General features: G+C 45.4%; 1 protein-coding gene across 1 annotated transcript in view; it reads right to left on the bottom strand.

Moving 5' to 3' along the window:
- The window catches only part of kynu (kynureninase), a 242978-nt gene that overhangs the window by 113154 nt on the left and 111956 nt on the right, over nucleotides 1-17868 (bottom strand). The window lies entirely within an intron of this gene.

Here is a 17868-nt window from a genome sequence, read left to right as displayed (position 1 = left end):
CTTCTTCACCCCCCACACCAGGCTGAGGGCCTCCCTGTCAATCTGGGCGTAGTTACGCTCGGCTGAGGTTAGCGAGCGCGATGCAAAGGCTATTGGCCTCTCTGAACCGTCACAGAATTTGTGTGATAGCACCGCTCCAATGCCGTAAGGTGACGCATCACATGCCAACCAAATTGGCAGTGTTGGGTTGTAGTGGGCCAACACTTCTTTTGAAGTGATTAGGCATTTACATTCCTGAAAGGCACGCTTACACTCATCGCTCCATTTCCATGTTACTCCAGTTTGTAGCAGGGCGTTCAGTGGGTGCAGAATTGTAGATAAATTCGGCAAGAACTTATGGTAGTAGTTCACCAACCCGAGGAACGACCTTAGTTGTGACACATTTTCCGGTGCTGGAGCCTTGACTACAGCCTCAATCTTGTCCGGCGACTTATGCAGCCCTTCCTCATCAATCATGTGGCCACAATACAAAATTTGTCTCCTGAAGAACTCGCATTTGGGGCGGTTGGCTCGTAGCCCATATTCCTGTAATCTCGTGAGCACCTGCTCCAGGTTGGCAAGGTGTTCACTGTCATTTTCGCCCGTAACTAGAATGTCGTCCAAATAACACTGGGTCCCCGGAATCCCTTGCAGGACTTGTTCCATCGCCCTCTGCCAAATAGCTGGGGCTGATGCTATCGCGAATACCAGTCGATTGTACTGGTAAAGGCCTTTGTGAGTGTTTATCATGAGGTATTTTCTAGATGCTTCTTCCACCTCTATTTGTAGATACGCTTGGGCCAGATCAATCTTTGTAAAACGTTTCCCTCCAGATAGTGAGGCGAAAATATCTTCTATCCGCGGAAGTGGATATTGTACTGTGTGCAGGACTGGGTTCACAGTCACCTTGAAGTCCCCACAGATGCGAACTTTCTTCGGCTCCCCAGGCATGCTGCTCAATGCTTTCTTCATCACAGGAACGATGGATGTGGCCCACTCACTCCAGTCCACCTTGGGCAGCAAACCTGAACGTTCCAGACTCTCCAGTTCAGCTTCAACGGCTGGGTGGATCGCGTATGACACCGGTCTGGCCTTAAAAAATGTTGGGTTTGTGTATTCTTCAATCTTTATGGTTGCCTTTACTCCTTTTAGAGTCCCAAGTCCTTGTTGGAACACCTCTTCCGCGTCAGATAGAATTTGTGACAGACGTCCAGGTGCGATGTCATCATCCTTTTTGTCAGTCACAGTTATCGCCTGAATGGAATGCCAATCCAATTGTATTTTTTGGATCCATTCACGTCCCAATAATGGTGGTCCTCCATCTCGTAGTATATACATATATAGTTTCTGCGTTTCCTTGCCGTTATATTTAACTGGCACCCTTATTTTTCCTCTGGGGTAAACCTTTTGCCCCGTGTATGTCTTCAATACAATGGACGTGTCCTTTAAGGGTATGTGTGAGAATAGCCGCTCATAGTCTCGTCGATTCATGACAGTTAGGGCTGATCCTGTGTCCAATTCCATCTTTACTGGGGACCCTGCTATCGTGAGGGTGATCCAAATGGTTCGGTGATCCTCCTTTGCGATCACGTTGTGTAACTTTAGACAACTTAGTCTCCTGCTCCCAGAGTCCTTATCACTCTCCTGATCTTCCGAACTACTGCCTGTCAGTTTCTTCACTTTCCTGTACTGTTCTTTAGTAGTTCTTGTCGTGTTGGTTTTCTTTCCCGACCTGCAGACTCTTGCTATATGTCCCATTTTTCCGCATTGCCTTCATACTTTGTCCTTAAACTAGCAATCCTTCTGCTCATGGGTTGTTCTGCCGCAGCAATAGCACTTTTCTGCTCCATACGCCATTTCGTTAGCGCTGTATTCTTGTGGTTTCTGTTGTATTTCCGCAGCTCCCCGTGCTGCTGCTTCGTAGGATACTGCCACGCTGAAAGCCTGTTCTAGCGTCAGGTCCTTTTTTGAAAGTAGTCGTTTCTGGGTTCCTTCACTCTGGAGCTCGCAGACAAACTTATCCTGTAAGGTGTCTGCCAGTCCTGCTCCGAACTGGCAGTGCTTCGATAACTTGCGTGGTTCCGTAAGATAGTCAGCATTGCTCTCATCTTTGTGCTGGTTTCTTTTATGGAACTTGAATCTTTCTGCTATCAGCAGTGGTGTAGGGCTTAGGTGTTCCTGTAAGATATGAACAATCGCCTCAAAACTTTTCTCCATTGGTTTAGCTGGGGTAATTAAATTCCGCAATAGGCCGTACGTACTCGCGCCCATCAGATTTAATAATACCGACGCCCTCTTTCCATCGGCCACCTCATTTGCCTTGCAGTACACTTCAATTCTTTCCACATACGTGGTCCAGTCTTCTACCTCGTTGTCGAAAGCAGTGACACTGCCACTTTTCGGCATCTTGGGTGATTTAAAATGGTGCCTCCCGCGCTTTTGCTTCTTCCCCAATGGAATAAAATGGCACCTCCCGCGCTTTTGCTTCTTCCCCAACGGGATAAAATGGTGCCTCCCGCGCTTTTGCTTCTTCCCCTTGCTGCCACGCTGCTCCTAGCATTCTACAGGGTAATGGCGGCGACCCGCGGCTTCGGCGCGTCTCGCTTTCCTTCCCCCCGTTTATTTTCTCTCCGCTGCCCTGTTCTTGAGCACCGACCATGCCCTGTGAGCTCTACCCTCTCTCTCTTGTTTTCTTTTCCCGGCGACGCTGCGCAGCCCGTTTTGTAGAGCCGCTCGATCGAGCTTGAGCCCGCCGCAGTCCGGAAGGGTCAGCGCGCTACCTGCTACCAGCACGATTTGCTGGAACACCTTAACTGGGGAGCTAAGCACAGCTCTCCACAGTCTCTCCCGCAATACTCCGAACACCGATGAATTCTTTGGGCGGTTGCCCGCGGTCGACGCCCGTTGCTCAGACTATGACCTCCAAGAACCCTCCTCTCAGGGCGAGATCCCGTGAGATGATGCCACACTGCAGGTGAGTTCGAACTTACTTGTCGCCACTGTAAAGTCAATAATACACGGACTTCGGGAGAACAGTTTAACAGGTACTTTACTGAACAGGAGGCAACGTCAGACTGAAATACAGAAGCCTGCTAGGGCCTTTTATACAGGGGTGTTCACTGCCGGTACTGCAGTCTAAAACCAGTTATTCCCTTAAAGGTACATACACAACAGACCCTATCGAGATATTTTATTCGTCAATAATTGAACGATTGCCAGTAACGAATGCGGATATAGAGAAGGAGACCCGCAATGATCCGACGCTGTCTCGGGTATATGAATTGACGGTGAGGGGATGGCCAACTCATGGTGACTCACTGTTGCCAGCATTCTCATCCAGAAGAGAACAGCTGTCAGTATGCCAGGGGACAGTGATGTGTGGATCCAGAGTGGTGATTCCACCCAAGTTAAGGGAGAGAGTGCTAAATGAGCTACATGAAGGTCATCTGGGGGGAGTGAAAATGAAAAGCCTTGCTAGGGCTTATGTGTGGTGGCCGGTGTAATGATATCAGCAAATAGTGATGGTATTTGCCTGTTTGATTATTTATGCCTTACCAGCATATTTGCCTGATTGATTACTTATGCCTGACCAGCAGAGGGCATGTGAGAGACAAGCAGTTTAGTTTTACTTTCGTTTTAGATGGATCTCTAAGATGGTGTCTCCTGTAATGCTGTTAACTGAGTTGAACATACTTTAGATAAAAAGACATCTCTTTCATGAATGTGTCGTCATTGAACCCACATACAAATCGATACATGGTGTCAGAAGTGATTGAAAGAGATGAAGAGGAAAAATCTGAAGTTAAATCAGCTCTCCACATATTAGCAAGCCAAAAGAGAACATCGTTACTTACCATTGGAGAATAGCTAACGAAGTGAAAAAATGGAAGGTTTACACCCACCGGCGAAGCTTCAGTTGACAGTTAATGTGGCTGAAAATTGGAGAAGGTTCAAACAACGTTTGGAATTGTATTTAGCGGCAATAGGAGCTGACGATAAAAACGATAAAATGAAAGTGTCAGTGTTCTTACATGTCGTGGGTGATGAAGCGCTGGAGGTGTATAATAACTTCACATTCGCTGCTGATGGAGACAAAATGAAGCTAGATAAAATAATGGAACAGTTTGAGGCCTACTGCATACCTAAACGTAACGTGACGTTTGAGAGACACAGATTTTTCACGTGTACAGAAAACGGGAGAGACTATTGATCAGTATGTGACTGAACTGAGAAACCGAAGCAAAACATGTGAATTTGGGGGACTGACAGACTCGCTGATAAAAGACAGACTGGTGTGTGGTATTCCAGATAATGGACTAAGGGAAAGACTGCTAAGTGAGCAAGATCTAGACCTGGGAAAAGCCATAGCACTGTGTAGGGCTACAGAGACTGTGAAGTCGCAGGCAAAAGAGCTGTTCAGTGACAGTAGCTGCAACGTGGATGCAGTGAGTAAGAACGGACACACTCCTTTTAACAAAAAGAGCACCAATGTGAAAAAAGAGGCGTGGCCAGCAAACAAAAATGAAAGGGGCAATCGAAAGTCATGTAGTCGATGCGGTACACAGCATCCACCAAAAAAGTGTCCAGCATATGGTAAAACATGCAATAGTTGCAACAAAAACAACCATTATGCCCGTTGCTGTAAGAACCAAATGCAACAAAGCAAGGTCCATACAGTAGATGAAAGCGAGATAGAGGAGTTCTATGTAGATGTTGTGTCTGAAAACAAAAAAGAAAAAAGAGACTGGATGTTGACACTAAAAGTGAATGACATACATATTCCATTTAAATTGGATACTGGAGCACAAGTTAATGTGATATCAGAGACTGATTTTAAGAAAATTAGACCCAGACCAAAGATACATGGAATAAAAGTGAAAGTGACAGGATACTCAGGTACTGATATACCAGTGAAAGGAAGATGCATTGTCAAAGTAACACACAAGGACAGAGAGCACACGTTAGCATTAATCGTGGTGCCAAAGGATGTGCCCACATACAAATCGATACAGCCGGGAATCGATCAACAAATCGAAGACCTAACTAAGAGCTGCTTAGGATGCCAGAAGGTCCAAAATGCACCACCACATGCCCCTCTACACCCATGGGAGTGGCCCTCCTCTCCATGGCAACAGGTGCATATTGATTTCGCTGGTCCATTCATGGACTCAATGTTCTTAATAACAGTGGATGCTCATTCAAAGTGGCCTGAGGTGATAAAAATGTCTTCAACCACTACAGAGAAAACGATTGCACTCCTACGGACCATATTTGCCAGAAATGGTTTGCCAGAGCAGATTTGCTCTGATAATGGACCACAGTTTGTGTCTGACGAGTTCCAAAAATTTATGAGAAGGAATGGGGTAAGGCATTACACATCCGCCCTGTATCATCCAGCCACAAATGGATTGGCTGAGAGGTTCGTACAAACCTTTAAGAAGGTGATAAAGGCCATGTGCGACGATGAAATTCCACTACAGCATAAGCTGGACAATTTCTTATTAGCCTACCGAAACGCGACACATGCAGTTACCAACCAGACCCCGGCCATGATGTTCTTTAACCAAAGGTTAAGATCTCGTCTGGACTTGCTCAGACCAAATGTGCGAAGAAATGTTGAGGACAAACAATTCCAGCACATCAATGAGAAGCCGACAAGGAGCTTCAATGTAGGGCAACCAGTCTTGGCCCGTGACTATCGAACAGAAAAATGGCAACCCGGAACGATATGTACAAGGCAGGGGCCATTAATGTACACAGTGGATGTCGGGGAGAACATTGTGAGACGCCACATCGATCAGATCTTAGCGTCACAGGAACGTGTCAACCCCATGTCTCGAGTACCTGGGGATGAACCCGACAGACCGGTAGCATCTACCTCAGACCCAATAGCAGTGGAACCCGATGAACTACCCGATGAAAAGGGGTCAGAATCGCCTCTGCACCAAGAACAAGAACCTCTGGAAAGGCGCTATCCCGAAAGGGTCAGGAAGCCGCCCCAAAGACTGAATCTATAAATTGACTTTTGTTGTTTAATGTACATGTTGAAATGTTAATTGTTATTTGAATATTAGGGGTACTACTAATCGAAAAGGGGAGGAATTGTAGTGTATGTGCCTTTAAGTCAGAACTACTTTTACAGCTCCTGTATACTGTAGTACCGGCAGTGACCACACCTGTATATAAGCTTTGCGCATGCCTCTGTACCCCCAGTCTTGAGACTACCCTCCTCCAGTAAAGACCTGTTTATTGTTAATGTACAGCCTCCGTGTGATTATTTAATAACAGCATATCCAGTGAACCACGGATCCAACATCCACTAATTCCCGTCAGGAACAGGAACCCTGCCAATTTCCAGTTCCTAATATCTGGCTGTCCATCAGAGGCCTACTTAAAGCTGGAATACACCTCTTAAGGGCGGCGTTCCCTTCTGGAAGATTGTCGCAAGAATATTTATTTATAGACAAATGAGTCAGAAGCAAGCTTCCATCTTCTCTGAGGCCTCCCTGAAGGCAGTGGTCAAAGAGGTGAAGACGAGGAGGCAAGTTCTCTTTCCGATGAGTGGGAGGAAGATTCCCAAGAATGACCTGCACCTGGCCTGGAGAGAGGTGGCTGAAATTGTCAGCTCCAGGACCTGGATCCAATGAAGGAAATGCTTCAATGACCTTACAAGAGTAATGATGAGTAGAGCTCTTCATTTCTCTATCATTCTCAATAACACCTGGCAGTGGTCATTCTCACCCCCTCCCCCAGCACTCTGAACAATTCTCTCCCCTGCATCATATGCTTCATCACCTATCACAAGGGCACACTAAACAACCTCTAATATACATTCCAAACACGCACTCACCTCTTCCTTGCTCCCTTCACAGCAGCCAATGAATAACTTGAAATCTAATCACTGTCGATATGCAGGCAAACATAGTAGCTCATTTTCACACAACCAGGTACCACAAATGGCAATGAGAGAAATAACCAGTTCATCTATTTTGGTAGTGTTGTTGATGGATAAATGTTGGCCAGGACACAAGAAAAACTCATCTCTTTGATCTTAATGCCGTGGGATCTTTAACATTCAGCTGAACAGGCAAATGGCTGTTGGTTTAACACTTTGGGGGCTAAATCCGATAGCTCCCGAAAACGGGTGCGGGGATCGCGATGCACGATTAACCTGCGCCCATTGCTTCTGATGCAGGCAGCATGCAAACTTCATACTGTCTGCTAATTTAAATGATTGCAGTGATGAGGCAGCGCTAAACATGCTGTTGAGTGGCTGAGTACCTCAGCAGGGGCCCAAGTTTGTGCGGGGCTAGCACCACTTAATGCTAGCCTGCACTACTTAAAGCCAGCCTGCACCTCTTAAAGGGGAGTTGCATGCTGGCTGGAGCAGGTGCTGGAAGTGGCTGGGGAAGAGAGTCTGACCTGCAAGAACACTGACTAATGGCGCAACAGGGGAGAGAGGGTGCTCCAAGGTTCTCAAACGCTGCACTGGAGGCCTTGGTGGCAGTGGGCGACAGTGGGGTTCTCTATCCACAGGGGGCCAGGAGGCCCTCCTGGAAAACTCTGCGAAGGCTGTGGGAGCAGGTAGCTGTGGCGGTCAATGCCAGAAGTCACGCCTGAGGACCTGAATGGTCAAGGTCAGTGAATTCATCTTCGAATGCCGTCTCCCACCAACTGCACCACTAGCTTCACATACTGCCCAATGCACCACACCCCCGCACCCCTCACCTACCAATAATCTCTTTCAAGCAGGACACATACTGTATAGGTGCTGGCAAGGGCTGTGCTCTCATGATGGCAAGGTTGTGCAGCATGCTGCAGACCAACACAAATCTCAATATCCGTTCTGCCAAGTACTGCAGGGTTCCCCCAGAGCGGTCCAGGCAGCGAAAGCATGGCTTCAGCACGCCAATGGTCTGCTTGTTGATATTTTGTGTGGCAGCATGGTTTTCATTGTATGAATGCTGCCCACGTGTGCATGAGTTGCGCACCAGAGTCATGAGCCATGTTGGTAACGGATAGCCCTTGTCTCCCAGTAGCTACCCTCTGGTTTGTTTTGGTGGCTCAAATGCAGATGGGACAGTGGACTGCCGCAGAACAAAGGCATCATAACTGCTGCCAGGACATTGGGCATTAATCTGCATGATTCGCTGAGTATGGTCACAAACCAGCTGGACATTGAGTGGAATCTCCTTTGGTTGCGGTACATCTTAGGTTGACATGCGGTGCTCACAAAGCGATGTGCATACAGTCAATAGTACCCTCCACCATGGGGTAACTGGCAATCCTCACAAAGCCGCATGCTCGCTCCAACTGCTGTTCTCTGGCCAGAGAGAAGGAAATGTATTCAACTCTCTTGGAATACAGACCCTTATGCAACAGTGGATGGCAAACTGGGAGATGTTGGAAATAAGGAGCCTGACGCATAAACGTTCATGGCCACCGTGACCTTTACAGCCACTGGCAATACGGTCCTCGCCCTGTTCTGAGGTTGCAGTTGTGGCAGATTTCAGCGAGGAAATACTTGATGAAGCGCAGACATCTGACACATTGTTCCTCGCTGAGGTTCAGATCGGAGTATTGCTTCCTGAGCACCCTGGGTGGATATGGCTTCCTGGTGAGAGCCAATTTCCTCCTCCTGATCCTCCCTCCTCCCGCAGCTTGTTCTGCTCTGTATTGCCTATTCTCATTCTCCCTGTCATGCTGTAGGCCAAGGGGAATGCCTACTGGTGCACTGGGAACGGTAGCACAGTAGTTATGTTACAGGACTAGTAAGCCAGAGGCCTGGACTAATAATCTGGTGACGTGAGTTCAAATCCCATCAAGGCAGCTGTGGAATTTAAATTCAGCTAATTAAATAAATCTGGAATAAAAAGCTAGTATCATTAATGGTGACCATGAAGCTATCGGATTGTCATAAAAACTCAACTGTTTCACTGATGTCCGTTAGGGAAGGAAATCTGCCGTCCTTACCTGATCTGGCCCATATGTGACTCCAGACCCACAGCAATGTGGTTGACTCTTAACTGCCCTCTAAAGTGGTGCAACAAGCCACTCAGTTGTAACAAACTGCTACAAGAAATAAGAAGAAGAATAAAACCGATGGACCACACGGCATCAAGGTCGTCACTGGTTTCGGACACAACAAAGGTACACCTAGCCCAGTCGACACTGCAAAGTTCTTGTGCCAAAATTGGGAGAGCTGTCCCACAGACTAGTCAAGCAACAGCCTGACATAGTCATACTCACAGAATCATATCTTTCAGCCAATGTCCCAGACTTCTCCATCACCATCCCTGGGTATGTCCTGTCCCATCGGCAAACCACCAGAAGTTGCGGCACAGTAGTATACAATCGGGAGGGAGTGACTGTGGGAGTCCTCAATATTGACTCTGGACCCCATGAAGTCTCATGGCATCAGGTCAAACATGGGCAAGGAAACCTCCTGCTGATTACCACCTACTGCCCTCCCTCAGCTGATGAATCAGGAATCCTCCATGTTGAAAACCAATTGGAAGAAGCACTGAGGGTAGCATGAGCGCAGAATGTACTCTGGGTGGGGCACTTCAATGTCCATCTCAAAGAGTGGCTTGGTAGCACCACTACTGGCCGAGTCCTGAAGGACATAGCTGCCAGACTGGGCCTGCAGCAGGTGGTGAGAGAACCAACAGGAGGGAAAAACCTACTTGACCTCGTGCTCACCAAACTACCTGTCGCAGATGCATCTGTCCATGACGGCATTGGTAGCAGTGATCATCGCACAGTCACTGTGGAGATGAAGCCCCATCTTCACACTGAGGATACCCTCCATCATATTGTGTGGCACGATTACTGTGCTAAATGAGGTAGATTCAGAACAGATCTAGCAGCTCAAAACTGGGCATCCATGAGACGCTGTGGGCCATCAGCAGCAGCAGAATTGTATTACACCACAATCTGTAACCTCATGGCCCGGCATATCCCTCACTCTGCCATTAACATCAAGCCAAGGGACCAACCCTGGTTCAATGAGGAGTGCAGAAGAGCATGGCAGGAACAGCACCAGGCATTCCTAAAAAATGAGGTGCCAACCTGGGGATGCTGCAACACAGGATTACATGAATGCTAAACAACAGAAGCAGCATGCTATAGACAGAGCTAAGTGATCCCACAACCAATGGATCAGATCAAAGCTCTGCAGTCCTGCCACATCCAGTAATCAATGGTGGTGAACCATTAGACAACTGCTGGGAGGAGGAGGCTCTATGAACATCCCCATCCTCAATGATGGCGGAGCCCAGCACATGAGTGTAAAAGACAAGGCTAAAGCATTTGCAACCATCTTCAGCCAGAAGTGCCGCGTGGATGATCGATATTGGCCTCCTCCTGAGGTCCCCACCATCACAGAAACCAGTCTTCAGACAATTGTATACACTCCATGTGATATCAAGAAACGGCTGAGTGCATTGGATAGAGCAAAGGCTATGGGCCCCGACAACATCCTGTCTATAGTGCTGAAGACTTGTGCTCCAGAACTAACTGCATCTCTAGCCAAGCTGTTCCAGTACAGCTACAACACTGGCATCTACCTGACAATGTGGAAAACTGCCCAGGTATGTCCTGGTAACAAAAAGCAGGACAAATCCAATCCGGCCAATTACCACCCCATTAGTCTACTCTCAATCATTAGCAAAGTGATGGAAGGTGTTGTTGACAGTGCTATCAAGCGGCACTTACCAATAATCTGCTCACGGATGCCCAGTTTGGGTTCCACCAGGACCACTCGGCTCCCGACCTCATTACGGTCTTGGTCAAAACATTGACAAAAGAGCTGAATTCCAGAGCTAAGGTGAGAGTGACTGCCCTTGACATCAAGGCAGCATTTGACGGAGTGTGGCATCAAGAAGCCCTAGTAAAATTGAAGTCAATGGGAATCAGGGGGAAAACTCTCCACTGGCTGGAGTCATACTAGTACAAAGGAAGATGCTTGTGCTTGTTGGAGGCCAATCATCTTAGCCCCACAACATTGCTGCAGGAGTTCCTCAAGGCAGTGTCCTAGGCCCAACATCTTCAGCTGACCTTTCCTGCATCATAAGGTGAAAAGTGGGGATGTTCGCTAATGATTGCACAGTGTTCAGTGCCATTCACAACTCCTCAGATAATGAAGCAGTCTATGCCCACATGCAGCAAGACCTAGAGGACGTTCAGGCTTGGGCTGATAAGTGGCAAGTGCCAGGCAATGATTATGTCCAACAAGAGAGCCTTTAACCACCGCCCCTTGACATTCAACGGCATTACCATCGCCGAATCCCTCAACATCAACATCCTGGGGGTCACCACTGACAAGAAATTTAACCGGACCAGCCACGTAAATACTGTGGCAACAAGAGCAGGCCTGAGGCTGGGTATTCTGTGGCAAGTGTCTCACCTCCTGACTCCCCAAAGCTGTTCCACCATCTACAAGGTACAAGTAAGGAGTGTGATGGAATACTCTCCACTTGCCTGGATGAGTGCAGCTCCAACAACACTCAAGAAGCTCGACACTATCCAGGACAAAGCAGCCCGCTTGATTGGCACCTCATCCACAACCTTAAACATTCACTCCCTCCACCACCGGCGTACCGTGGCTGCAGTGTGTACCATCTACAAGATGCACTGCCACAACTTGCCAAGGCTTCTTCGACAGCACCTCTCAAATCCACAACCTCTACCACCTAGAAGGACAAGGGCAGCAGGCGCATTGGGAACACCATCACTGCCATGTTCCCGTCCAAGTCACACACCATCCTGACTTGGAAGTATATCGCCGATCCTTCATAGTCATTGGGTCAAAATCCTGGAACTCCCTCCCTAACAGCATTGTGGGAATTCCTTCAACACGCAGACTGCAGCGGTTCAAGAAGACGGCTCACCACCACCTTCTCAAGGGCAATTAGGAATGGGCAATAAATGCTGACCTTGCCGGCGATGCCCACATCCCAGGAACGAGTAAAAGAAAAAGTCATGGCTTGGAGCAAGTGATCTGTGCAGAATATGTGAAACAGGAAAAAGTCCTTCAACACCTGCCACAACGCTCCCTGTAGACTTTAGCAACTTGAAATCACTACAAACCACCAAACACTTCTACAAACTCAGCAACAGTCAGTAGAAATTGATCAGCAACTTAGCTGCAAGTAGTTGATAATCCCTTTAAATAGCACTGCTGGGGTGTCCTTCCTGCTGCTGAGCATGTGCTCAGCTGTGTGAGCTTAAGAGATGGCGTTAGCTGGAATGTTGAGCTCCAAAATGGCAGCGCTGGTGTCAAATCAGCATTGCATGCTGACTGAGGTCATTATCTGCCTACTCTGCATACTTCCGGTGCAAGTCCGGTGCACCCTACCCAATATGGTGTACAGCGCATCCCGCACCAGAATTGTGTGTGTGCAGTGCTGACGCCATTTTGGAGCCAAAACAGCATTCCTAGCACCGAAAAAAACAGGCGCCAATGAGCCAAATTTTGCGGTCCTCATCTGAAAGTGGCAACAATAACACTGCAACACTTAGTACTTCACAGATGTGTTAACCTACATTATATGCTCAAATCCTATAGTGGGGTTGAAATAAAGAATAGATTTGCCTTTCTAATCTAGGCTTTATTAACTTAAAAATCCTGTAGCACATCTTCAACACCCAGTCCCAACTAAAGGCTGGAAAGAACTGAATTTAAGATGGCCACCACAAATCACATGACATCAACTACCAATGAGATTACAGCATATATCCCAAGGCAGGAAACAAACAACCAATCACAATACTTCTTACTAAACATAAAGAATAATCACCACATTCACCCCTCCTTTTAAAATATACTCCAACCTAAATAACCTTTACAATTTATAATTAATTATTTACAACTAAAACTATGCACAGACAAAATAAAACTATTCAACATGACACAATACTAAGTGAGCAACAACAATTAGTAACATTGCACATAAGTATTAAGTATCTCTCAACTAAAACAATATAATATAATATTTCAACAATTTTAAAACATTACTATCAATTTAAAAGTCCATTTTCAATCGGTCGACCGGATATCTTGTTCGTGTCGACCTTCTCAACCTTGGTGAAATTCCTTGCCCTCCCACACCAGGAGACACAGAAGTATCTTCTGCAGGAAGGCTATCCATATCCCGGTTTTCAACGGTTTCCGGATTAGAAATCCCATCAGGAGGTAAACTGGGACGGTCATGAACATCCATCAAGGGCTGACTAATAGAAGTATAATTATCTGCAGTCGGATTGGAAATATTCGTAGTATCTGTAACAGCATCCACATTATCTGAATCATGACTATTGTTAATATCCTCAGAAGAGGGCTGGCCACCACAAGGAGCCAAGTCTTTAATTGAAACGGTACTTTCTTTCCCATCTTGGAATCGAATATGAGCATATTGGGAATTTGCCTCCAACAGCTCCACCTCCTCCACTAAAGGATTATATTTTGACAATCTAACATGGCGTCGAAGCAGCACAGGTCCCTGCATAGTAAGCCATGAAGGTACCGAATATCCCGTAGTAGATCTCCGCGGATAGTTAAAGAGCCTTTCATGGGGGGTCACATTAGTAGCCGTTGAAAGCAATGATCTAATGGAATGCAGGGCATTAGGCAGTACCATTTCCCATTGTGTATTCTTAAGGTTCCGGGATGTCAAAGCCAACATAACTGCCTTCCAGATCACCCCATTGTATCGTTCGCACTGTCCATTACCCTGGGGATTATACGGGGTAGTTCTGCTAGTAGAAATTCCCCGACTCTGAAGGTATTCCTTCAACTGGGAAGACATAAAAGAACTTCCCTGATCCGAATGGATATACGCAGGCATCCCAAAGATGACAAAAAGTTGAGTCAGACATTTGATAACTGTAGCAGCTGATACATCTGCGCAAGGAAAAGCAAAAGGGAACCTTGAAAACTCATCCACAACAGTAAATATATATCGGTTTTGAGTAGTTGAAGGAAGGGGCCCCTTGAAATTGACGCTCAAACATTCAAAAGGAGAAGTAGCCTTTATAAGATGAGCTCGTTGAGGCTTAAAGAAATTCGGTTTACACCGAGCACAGATAGAACATGATGAAGTCATCCACTTGACGTCTTCAACTGAAAAGGGCAAATTCTTACTGCGTACGAAGTGTATCATCCTCGTAACCCCAGGATGGCATAAGGCATTGTGAAGATTAATAAGCGTATCTCCGTGAATCACAGAACAATAAGCCCTCGACAGCGCATCAGCAGCAACATTATCCTTCCCCGGACGATAAACTATATCAAAATGGTAACATGCCAACTCAATCCTCCACCTCATTATTTTATCATTCTTAATCTATCCAAAATGTTTGACATCAAACATAAAGGACACAGACTTTTGATCAGTTACCAATGTAAAATGTCGCCCCGATAAATAATGCCTCCATTTACGCAGTGCTTCTACTATTGCATACGCCTCTTTCTCTATTGAAGAATGCCTTTTTTCACTATTGTTCAAGGTACGTGAGAAAAAGGCCACAGGTCTTCCATTTTGGTTCAGAGTAGCCCCAATTGCAAAATCAGAAGCATCCGTCTCAATCACAAAAGGAACCTGCTCATCAATAGAATGCACAACTGCTCCAAGGATATCCTTTTTAAAATTATCAAAACACGTCCTGGCCTCCCATGATAGAGGATATGTCGTAACCCGAATAAGAGGCCGGATCTTCTGTGAAAAATTTGCAATCCAATTAGAATAGTAAGAAAACAGTCCAACAACTCGTTGCAAAGCCTTAGAATTAGTAGGACAAGGTAAATCAATCAATGGTCGCAGACGTTCTGGGTCTGGTTTAATCTTGTTTCCCGAGATAATGTACCCCAGTAGATTTACCTCAGTGGTCGAAAAGGTACACTTCTCTTTATTGAAAGTTAAACCAACTTTTTCCGCAGCTTGAAGGAATCTTTCTAAATTAGAATCATGCTCCAGCCTTGATTTGCCACACACCGTGATGTCATCTAAGTATGAAAAGGTGTCAGAGAGAGAATTATCACTGATAAAAGCATCCATTGCCCGTTGAAAACAAGCAACACCATTAGTAACACCAAATGGTATTCGGCAAAACTGATACAGCTTTCCACCAGCCTCAAAGGCCGTATATGGTTGATCCTTCTTAACAATAGGAATCTGATGATAAGCACTCTTTAGGTCAATAGTGCTAAAAACCTTATACTGAGATACTTTATTGATAAGCTCATCAATCTTAGGCAAAGGGTACGCATCTAATTGAGTATACCTATTAATAGTTTGGGAATAGTCTATCACCATTCGTTTCTTATGTCTGTCATTAGTCGTGACAACTACCTGTGCCCGCCAAGGCGAACAACTAGGTTCAATGATTCCTTCCAATAAGAGATGTTGAACTTCAGAATTAATAAATTCTCTATCCTGACTGCTATACCTTCTTGACTTGGTAGCAATTGGCTTACAATCCGGCATCAAATTGGAAAAAAGTGATAATGGAGAAATGGATAAAGAGGTTAATCCACAAATAGATGAAGGTGGCTTAGTCCCGCCAAATGAAAGACTGAGAGACTCGTGTAACTGAAGCACATCATGACCAATCAAAATATCCGCACAGAGATTAGGCAAAACAGATAGGCGTATATCAGTATACGTATTACCTAGAAGAATCAATTTCACAAGGCAACAACCAGCTACTTGTGAAGTGAGAGTCGTCTGAGCCATACACACCTGATAGGAAACAGGCGAAATTTTCAAATGCTTCTCCTTTACAAACTGAAGACTTATAAAACTCTCGGTACTGCCCGTACCTATAAGGGCCTTCACTTCCAACCCATTAACTTGGGCCGTAACTATAGCTTTGTTTAGGCCATGAGCAAATGCAGCAGAAATTGATGCAATAAACGCCCTATCTAAAGGCTGAATAGTCACAGAGGAGGTAATTAAACCTAGTGATTTACACACACGTGCGTAATGACCTCTCTTGCCGCATTTACTACACACAGCCTCCCGAGCAGGACACTTCAGACGAGGGTGCCGGACGTTCCCACAAAAATAACACTTCTGAATCCTAGAGGCAACAGCCGCTGAAGTAGAAACTGTTTCAGAATCTAGTAAACCACTCCTATTAAGTTCACATAATTCCTTTTCATCCGGAACTGCCGAAACCACAGTCACAGGCCGATTAAAAAGAGCATAAGAATCCGAACTTCTCTGAGCCACATCCAATGTAGAAGCTTGCTCAAAAGCACTCTTAAGATCCAAAGTCTTATTTTCTAACAACCGCTGATGAATTGATCTAGACAGTAATCCATTAATAAAAGCATCCCGTACCGATTCTTCCTTTTCTTCTTCAGCCGTCACGGCCTTATAATTACAGTTAACACTAAGGCACCGAAGTGCTTGTAAATAAGTATCCAAAGATTCTCCCACCTGCTGCCTACGGGCAGATAGAAGGTGACGTGCAAATACCTCATTCTTTGGTTTAACAAAAATCTTTTCCAATGTAGAAATAGCCACTTCGTAAGTTTTACAGTCCAAAATGTACTTATACACATCCGGAGCAATGTAGTTGATCAGCATATTCAGCTTATTTAGAGACTCTTGATCCAACACGCCCAAAAAGTTTTTAAATGTACAATACCAATGTTTCCATTTATCATCCACTCCTGCAGAATTAGGGTCAGCATTGAATCGTTCTGGTTGAAGATATCGCTCCATTCTGACATAAAGTTAATAAATTGAAATGAAGAATAGATTTGCCTTTCTAATCTAGGCTTTATTAACTTAAAAATCCTGTAGCACATCTTCAACACCCAGTCCCAACTAAAGGCTGGAAAGAACTGAATTTAAGATGGCCACCACAAATCACATGACATCAACTACCAATGAGATTACAGCATATATCCCAAGGCAGGAAACAAACAACCAATCACAATACTTCTTACTAAACATAAAGAATAATCACCACAGGGGTTTAACCAATAACAATAGCACAAGAAAATTCTTCTGCCTACTCTTTTTACTAGGATAGCTCAATAAAGTTGCCCACCTTATTTATAAGAGGGAAGTAGGATACTGGGAGAGTTTTCTTCATAAAGCATTGCCACATTAGAGTTAACACACGTTTGATCTAATAGAAATTGTATCATGGCATTTATCATTCCAAGGACAGACAGGCTATCAAATTAGTTCTTACAGAGCAGGACAAGATAGCAGGAATTCTGTTTAACTTTTCATTCAATCACAATCTTCATTTGTACATTCAGATATACAATTCAATGCATCTCTATTCTTATTAATTATCCTTTTACATAGAAAGAAAGACTTGCATTTATATAGCACCTTTCACGACCACTGGATGTCTCGAAGCACTTTACAGCCAACTAAGTACTTTTTGAAGTGTAGTCACTGTTGTGATGTGGGAAATGCAGCAGCCAATTTGTGCACAGCAACTCCCACAAACAGCAATTTGAAAATGACCAGATAATCTGTTTTTGTTATGTTGGTTGAGGGAGAAATATTGGCCAGGACACCTACTCTTCAAAATAGTGTCGTGGCATCTTTTACATCTACCTGAGAGAGCAGACGGGCCTCCGTTTAACATCTCATCTGAAAAACAGCACCTCCGACAGTGCAGCACTCCCCTGGAGTGTCAGCCTACATTTATGTGCTCAAGATGCTGGAGTGGGACTTGAACCCACAGCCCTCTGACTCAGAGGCGAGTGTGCTACCAACAGGACCACAGCTAACACTTTACAGCCAATGAAGTACTTTTTGAAGTGTAATCACTGTTGTAATGTAGGAAATGCAGCAGCCAATTTGCGCACAGCAAGCTCCGACAAACAGCAATGTGATAATGACCAGATAATCTGTTTTT

This window comes from Somniosus microcephalus, chromosome 4 (assembly GCF_052327205.1).
Source record: "Somniosus microcephalus isolate GS21.2 chromosome 4, FLI_Smic_1.0, whole genome shotgun sequence".
NCBI lineage: Eukaryota > Metazoa > Chordata > Chondrichthyes > Squaliformes > Somniosidae > Somniosus > Somniosus microcephalus.
This window is presented reverse-complemented; position numbering and strand designations above follow the sequence as displayed.